Raw genomic sequence first — 8604 nt, 5'->3', positions numbered from 1 at the left:
CGTATAAATTTAGCAACTGATGTTATGGTATAAAATTAAATACACTTTTGGGCTTGACTCATGGATGGGAAAAGGCATTAAAGACAAAGTTCATCTTACTTTTGTCAGGCATTGATGTGTTCTCGTTGGACAGCACTTCATGTTTAATTATGATGGAAATGTGCAACAGATGTGAGATAGATACAGAAATGACAAACAAGAAAGCTGTAATGCTAAACACTGTCCAGATGTCTTTTATGTCATAACACTACAATAACACATGTATTATGTACAGTGTTGGGGGTAACACATTACAAGTAACGCGAGTTACGTAATCAGATTACTTTTTTCAAGTAACTAGTAAAGTAGCACATTACTTTTTAATTTATAAGAAAATAGTTACTTTTTCAAATAAGTAACGCCAGTTCATTTGTTTTCCCATTTATTGACTGACAGCTCTCCTGTCCCAATGTTGAGAGAAATCAGGAGTAAGTGCAGAGATTGTTTGCCCTTTGTGAACATACATTTACTCATCTCACTTGCACAAAAACAGATTCAGTATTCCTCCAAATTAATAAAGAGCAGTAAAATGCAAACTCAGAATATGACGCAAATCTGCAACAATTGAATGGTAAATAACACAAATATCCTTTATGAATTTAATACCATTTTATTAACCAAGGTCTTTGCTGCTGAGATTCGATTATCAGATTCAATCATACTAATAAGCAAAAATTACTGTAGATGAACTAACGTTTGTGCTTCATTATTTTATTGCTGAAGAGTGTTCAACTGTCTTCTCCTGCATTCTGATGTACAGACATGAATTTACTTTTTCTTCAGCCTACGGCTTATTCATTTCACTTTTTGGTGTGAAAGGGCTTTTAAATTGACCAAAATATAACTTTTTATGTTAAAAACAAACAAGCAAGCCCAGTCCAGATTTGAAAAGTAACGCAAAAGTAACATAACACATTATTTTCCATAAAAAGTAACCAAGTAACGTAATTAGTTACTTTTTTTAGGGAGTAACGCAATATTGTAATGCATTACTTTTAAAAGTAACTTTCCCCAACATGAATATTTGCTTATGGGAATTTATTCATTATATGTTGTCACAGTTTTCCTATAGATGCATTATGGGTATTTACACTGGCTATCTCTGAGAGATTGTAACATTGAACATCTGAACGAGTTGGAATGCGTCACTCTTCACTTGCCATTGTTTTGTGTCCATGTGAGAACATCTTTATAACACACTGACATGTGAGGTCAGATTTAATTTGTTAAGCGTCTGCTTTGCGTGCTCTGTCAATGCAGGACACCGTTATAAAAATACCATCATTGTTTATGTACTGATTTCTCTCTTGCTATGACAAGTATGGGATTAGAGCTTGCTCACATGACATCAGACCCATGAACATGCATAATGATGATGTCACAGACTTCAGATAAATGCAAAGAAGAAAGGTGAAGAGTAGAACCACCCCATGTTGAGAGGAATTTGTCCAGTCTTAAAGCAGAATGTTTGTTGAGTTTGGGATTAAGTGGTATTAGCATGTCAATTTCATGTTTAAAGAGCTCCTTCACGTTCAAAAAAAGCAAACCCGTTCTCTTAGGCCATGTTGAGAAAGATGTTACATTGTATTTTCCGTTCCATACAAAAGCCAAGGAAAACAGAACATAAGTGACACAACTTCAAAGGTGGGTTTATGCTCCCGTTCAATGCCCGTGGCCAAAGCACGCTGCCCAGCTTGGCTGGTTCAGTCGTCATGCGTCTCGTGCTGCATTTGCATAAGACTTTTCCGCTTGAGCGAGTTTTTCAGCCGGCGTTAAGTCAATGGAGAAAAACAAAGTGATTGGCATATTGTGAACGCTGGACAACTTCTCCACCTTTGCGCCTGGCATCAGCTCAGAGACAAATTCAAGTATGTGCTGCTGCCTCATAGGACTAGCGTGTCACTTTGGACGAGGTCACCCGTTCTTGAGCCAACACACATGCATAAAACTGTTTGTTCAGAGCTTTTTGGTTTCATTTCCCACCGCCTTACCCAAAATCTGCTATGTTCAATTTATTCTTCATAATCAATGGCTCTGGCTCTGTGCGATTTCTTGCGTTAGAGATGAAATTGGGCGGCTTATCCAATGAGGATGATTTGAGAGAGTTGCTATCTCAGATGCTTCCGTATTCAGGACATACGCCTGTTTTTATATAGCGCATCCCTAATGATGAGGTATCACTTGGATCATTTAGGTCAACGTTTGACATAAACCTGACGAAATGTAAGGCATTATAACTCATACAAACTACTGAAACAACAACTCAAAGACAACCCAACCCAACCGCGAGAACCCGACCATTTTACACAAAGATTATGAAAAGGAAGGGCGACCACACCTGTTTAGGATCTGATAAACCGCCGCGTGGTCTGACTTCCAAAGTCAATGTTGTGTCACGTCTGTAGCAGAGGACAGGAGAAGCACACGGTCTGAAAGAATACGCCCGTGACAAAGTCAGTTCAAAACCTCATCACCTAAAGACTCATCCTCCCCACAAAAGATGACCTAATATGCCATAAGATTTCCATCATTCCAGCTTTTCTTTTATGTGTAATACTACTCTAATGGTGCAGTTGTTTGCGGTATTGTCAAGCTATAATGAATTGCTTTGGTCAGGTTATATTCAAGCAAATAAGAAAGACCTCTCTTCTGCTGGACTGAGAACAAGACCAAGTCAATATAATACTAACTTCCAGTGCAGACTGAGTAAGTTTATTGATTAGTGTACTGATATTAATATGGACTGCATGAGTTGAAACATATGCAAAATGATTAACAAGACACTGACAGGAAAATTGACAATTTTGTAAACACAGAAACAGCAGCAGAAGTGTGACCGGTCAATAGCTATGCTCCATCCATATATTTTTATGCAAATTTTGGAATTTTGGAAAAACGCTGCATGGAAATGCCAATATGTGCACAAAATCTTAAAATGTGCCTAAAAAAAACATATTTGCAGATTTTTTTTTTCATCCGATAAGAAAACATGCGCATAAACTATGATGGAAACGCATCTAGCTATTAAATTCCTTGATGCACAACAGAAAACTCATGTAACTTTAACAGAACATGTGATTGGATAACTGGTCTAACCAGCGCACCAAATCTCATCGCACACCATCTCAAATGTTGTTTTAATCATTCTGAAATACGTGAGCTAAAGTCCATTGTCCAAATGATTTGGTATGTTACCTCCCTGAACACAATTGCGTTCGCAAACATCATCCGCACACACCATCTCAAATGTTGTTTTAATCATTCTGAAATACGTGAGCCAAAGTCCATTGTCCAAATGATTTGGTATGTTACCTCCCTGAACACAATTGCGTTCGCAAACATCATCCGCCTTTGAACATAAGATAACATGACACAGTCTGTTATTGCGTTTCGTCTGCATGCTTTGAGGTGGAAGTCATGTATTATTTAGGAAAAAAGAGCCACAGGTTTCCCCGATTGCAGCAACTTTTATTCTTAATATTAATATTTTGTGCAGTTTCCCAGGAAGTTTTAGTTCTCTTGAACACATGGAATGAAAGCGGTGCTTTATTTGCAAATAGTTTATGCAATATTCAAATTTTCCTTGTAAGTTAAATTCGCAACGAGCTTATAACAAATAAAATATCTAGAACAAAGAGAAGAACAAATCTTTAAAATAAATAAATAAGTAAATCCTAAGTTTAAATTTGGCCAAATTCTTATAAATCACTCGTTGTAGTCTTGTTTAAAAAAAAATATTTCTTTTAACTACAAAGTTTTTTTTTTTGTCCTAAAAAAATGGAATACATTTTTTACATTTATCAAGTTTTCCCCTGCTGGCTGACGGATTTTCGAACTTTGGGTTACGACCCACCAATTTGGAAGCACAGCTGTCTAGTCGCTGGACCCAGAGGAATGTTTTTCCCCCGGACGTTGTGAATTTTTGCAATGGCCTTGCTAACTTCCATGTGTACATGGGCCCTAATAGAAAGCAGACATAATTAATATGAGATTCCTTTGTGTGATTAATGATATTGATTCAATTTTCCAATCCCGTGTTTTTCCCCAGTTCTGAAAGTTTCATCGGTATTATTGCCATGGCCAATTAGAATGATTGCTCACTGCTGGCATCAAAGGATGCTGGGAGAACGTATCTCGCATTGGAACTCGCATACTTGGAGGACAGAAAAAGAAGTCTGATGTCTCTCATTAGCCTTTGTACATAATCAGAAGGGATGGGTGGAAAATGTCGGCTATTCAAATAATGCCTCAATGTCGGCAAGTATAAATGATTACATGAATAATAAACGAGCCGCTAATAACCACAGCTGGACGTACATCTTCATCTGTTTCAGTGAGAACTCTTCATGTAAAAGCTCTGCAGTGTAAATAACACAGCAGAAGGTAAGGTTAGCCAAAGTTGTAAAAGTTGATAACCCAGCCTGAAACGGAACTGTTAGATTAAGCACAACGAAAATAAAAAAGCAACAGCCTTTATCAATGTCTAGCTCAAAGGCGTAATGGGGTTATCTCGAATGCAGATGTGCATATTGTAGGCAGTCTTGACCCTGTGTCTAACCTTGTGTATACGCTTGTGTTTCACAGTCCATCTCTCTCATGAGCCAAGATGTACTAACTGTTGAAAGCAGGTAAATCAATGACATTATTCCAGCTGCAGTTAAAGAAACCGTTCACCCAAAAATCTCAAATCTGGGACTAAAGTTTTCAAGCTTCAGAAATGACACAAAGAAAGTCCTGTTAATGCATTTGAAAGTTTATATGGCTCTGATGTTTTGGGTATATCTAACAGGCAATTCTTGATCTCATAAACTATTATTAGTTTTTGCTGGGAGGCAAAGTTAAGTTTCATAACTTTTTCATGATTTTTTTTATTTAATCTAAACGTTGAGCGCTGCCTTTGTAGTTTTGTATTGTTTGCTCATCTTTATTTCCTATTGTAAAAACTTTTATAATGGCTATTATTGTTCATTAAAACCAACATTAAATGAACAGAGGCAGTGTTGTGAATGCATCATACATTGTTTTATTGTAAATGCTCTAGCATTATGCATATTCATATTATATAATCTGATATTTCCTGAATGGACTTTTCGTTCACTCCAGTTTACATGTTTTCTGTCACCATTTGACTTTTTTCCTCTTCAAATGCTGAAACGACTGTTTCTACAAAATGCACTGTTTCGTTCCCCAGATTAAAAGTGGCCTTTATAACAATTATAATGTGGGGATAAGCACAGTGTGGAAAGCCCTCAGTGAATTACAATGTTAAAATTTTGGTTCTCTTCTTCACACAACACTATTACATACCTTCAGAAGACGAAGAATAGTTTGCACAAGATCACTTTTACGATGCTTTTACTGTGCTTTTGCATCCCCATTGTAGCTGAATGGAAAAGAGCAACAGTACATGATTAAAAATGTCTTTCTGGTTGACCAGGGAAGTCTTGCTGGTCAAGTTAATTAAGAAGCCAGGATTAAGGATACCGGAATCACAATGCCAGTATGATCCCGCAACAAATACTTGCATTCTCCAGTCCCTTCCAATAAATAATAGTATGGCTGATGGAAAATCCAAGAGGTGACGAGGTTACAATCTAAATTTAGAAGACGTCTGCTCTGTGTGATTTCAGAAACTCTACATGTGTATTGTAACATCAGCTGTTTGAGTTAAACTGATCTGGAAGAACAACAGCAAGAGAGAAAAAAAAAAGAGTCTCAAAATACACTAGCTTAGTATCTCTTAGAAAATGTTCTGCCAGATCTTGTGATCTTTCTGGATTTCATTTTATTGATTGGTCAAATCTTGATGTACAATACTAGAGATCGCATTTGTTGATTTTCTTTCTGATTTTCAGGTCTGCTTGCTAGATCCTTCAGACCTCTTCATTCTCAGTGATCTTAATTTGAATGGCTATGGAAAGTACTTCAATATTGAGGTCATTTGTGCAATATGTTTTACACCTGAAACAGCAGAGGGGGGCAAAAGAGGGAGGCCTGCAATTATTAGATTGCAATTGACGTGACAGCATATTGAGCAGGTATGTTGCAGCAGGGCCTGTTTGTTGCGTCCAATCAACTAACATGGTTTTATCATGTGCCGGCTTTATCGATTGTGCAATAGCATTTCTTCTCCGCAGGGTACCCCGCCCTAACTAGAACCAGATGAGGTGTATCATGTCATACTTGGAGGAGAACGAATCGAACATGACAAAAGTGGGTGGGTATTTTATATTTCTGATACAAAGAAGCGGGAACACATTTCTAAAGGGATATTCTCATGAAAATAAAGGACTGCAGCTGTTGTGCAGATTGAACAAGCGTTGGGGTGACAGGCAGAGAGGAGTGCAAACTCCAGCAAGAGCCGTTTAATGCTTCTAGGGTACATAGGGAGTGGACACACCTGTACTGATACAGACAGCATAACTTGACAGATGAAGGTATTCTTAATGAAAACAACACATTCCATCACACATTACACAACTTGCAACTCGACAGTCCACCATAATCCAGCACTAACCATCACTATTAGTATTGCTCAAAGTCAGGATTACCCTTTGGGGTTGGGGAGTTAGACCTTTTACACAAGCAAGAACCACTTTTTTTTTTTTTATTCAGAAAATGTAAAAATATAGTTCAATGTGATGTATTAGTACTCTGTGTTTACCACAGTACGTTTAGAGAATGTTGGCGCATCATTTTGAACATTTTCAAAAATCAAATGTGAACTTTTTCCTAGATATGACTAAGCAGTGGGCACAATCCCGTCTGCAGCAGCAAAGACAGCCCATGTACCGTAAGTCAGAAAACACCTCTGATGGCTTGATTGGCCTCATGAATTTGAGTCTGACCACAATTCCCACATTTTAACAGCCTGTAGGGTTTAGTGTAGGTGGTATGTTATTTTCAAACACAAAAGAGCAGGAGTGTCAAACTCAGTTCCTGGAGGGCCGCAGCCCTGCAGAGTTTAGTTCCAACCCTGCTCCAACACACAAACCATCAGCAGACTTTTTGGAGATTGACAGCAATGACTCCATGAACATCTGGAACAGTAGTTCTTAACAACTGCCTCAACAGTACAACAAATTCAGCTCTGAATCAAAGCAGCAGAGGCCTTGAGAAGACATTGATTACTTCACTTAACATCTTCAGCTGATTTCCTTCATGGATGCAGTGAAATGACAGCTCTTGCTTTAAAAACTAGATTTACATGTGACATACATAAATTAAATTTATTTGGAAGAAATGTTGTCACTCATTCTCTAGCCTTAACTGACCTTGGGATCAGAAAATGTGCATGTCCAAGATTATTCATCAAACAAAAGTTACCATTTAGCCACAAACTTCATCCATCCACTCATATTCATATTCTTCTAACCTTAAAATTCCATATGTAGATAAACCTCCATAACATGAAAGCCAGTCCTAGCTTGAAATGTAGTACAGTATATTGCCATTATATAGCAAACCTCCAACTGCTTTATTACTATATAAAAATAAAATAGATTAGGTTTTTAAGAAGTGTGGGTGTGAAAGCAAGAGAGAATCCATCTTTTCTATAACTTTATGTCTCCCATGACCCTGGAAAGTGCTGGAATATACAGAATCAAACCGTCAAACTAATGATGAATCTAGCAATGATAACCCACCTGTTTCCCACGTTTGCCAGAGATTATATTATTTTTTTCCACTGAAGGCTGTTAAAAATGTTAGAGTTATTTCCATAGTTTTTGGGGGGTTTTATAGTGGCAGTTTGGGAATCACCACAGGTTCAGCCACCAGCTAATGCTCTTTAACACCCAGTTAAAGCCTTAGCATGATTTGAACATAGTGTTTCCCCACTAACCCTGTGCCTTTCCATTTGAAGAGTTATTACTGATATGTTCATTTCAGATGTATTCCCTCGAGAACCGCAGGTGTTGCATTGTCGCATGCAACAGGATGGATCATAATGGAGTTTACCATTTGTATCTAATACCGGAATGATGTTTTGAGGTTTTACTGTTTCTTTACCTGCTAATAACAAACCCCAAACCTGCAACATGTGTCAGTGGTCCCAACTGTGACACACACAAAAGCTCACATGTATACAGGATATATACAGTCAGTGAGTACCAAGGACTTGGGACAGACAAAGGTCAGGATAATCAGATATCAGGTAGGGCAGATGTGAGTAGAGGTGGCCCTGGCAAGTGGAACCACCAACTGGGCAGAGAAAGACAGGCAGGGACAGAGAGTCTCTGGAAGGGAACAGGACTGTACAGGGTTCTGGAACAACAGACATGACAGTACAGGACAGATTGTGACAAAACTGGCCAGACTGCTAAAACAATAGACAACACAAAAGGGTGAGACAACACACAACAAATGACTAGAGGACATGTGTCAAACCCCGCTCCTGGAGGGCCACAGTCCTGCAGTTTAGTTCCAACCAACTTCACAACACCTGCCTGGAAGTTTCTAGCACTCCTAAAGACTTTGATTAGCTGGATCAGTTGTGTTTAATTAGGATAGGAGCTATGCAGGACAGTGGCCCTCCAGGAGCTGAGTTTGTCGCATGTGCTAGAA

At 38.3% G+C, this 8604-nt stretch overlaps 1 long non-coding RNA gene across 1 annotated transcript; it reads right to left on the bottom strand.

Moving 5' to 3' along the window:
- Positions 1-567: 567 nt before the first annotated feature.
- LOC107731804 (uncharacterized) lies at positions 568-8324 on the bottom strand. The gene is made up of 3 exons (XR_001638809.1): positions 8315-8324; positions 6297-6300; positions 568-717 (listed from the first exon to the last, which is right to left on the bottom strand). It is a non-coding gene; the product is annotated as an uncharacterized LOC107731804 (long non-coding RNA).
- Between the last annotated feature and the right edge of the window lie 280 nt (positions 8325-8604).

Source organism: Sinocyclocheilus rhinocerous, unplaced genomic scaffold, assembly GCF_001515625.1.
Source record: "Sinocyclocheilus rhinocerous isolate Xijiao unplaced genomic scaffold, SAMN03320098_v1.1 scaffold4536, whole genome shotgun sequence".
Lineage (NCBI taxonomy): Eukaryota > Metazoa > Chordata > Actinopteri > Cypriniformes > Cyprinidae > Sinocyclocheilus > Sinocyclocheilus rhinocerous.
The sequence above is the reverse complement of the archived record's forward strand: the minus strand, read 5'-3'. Positions and strand labels throughout refer to the sequence as shown.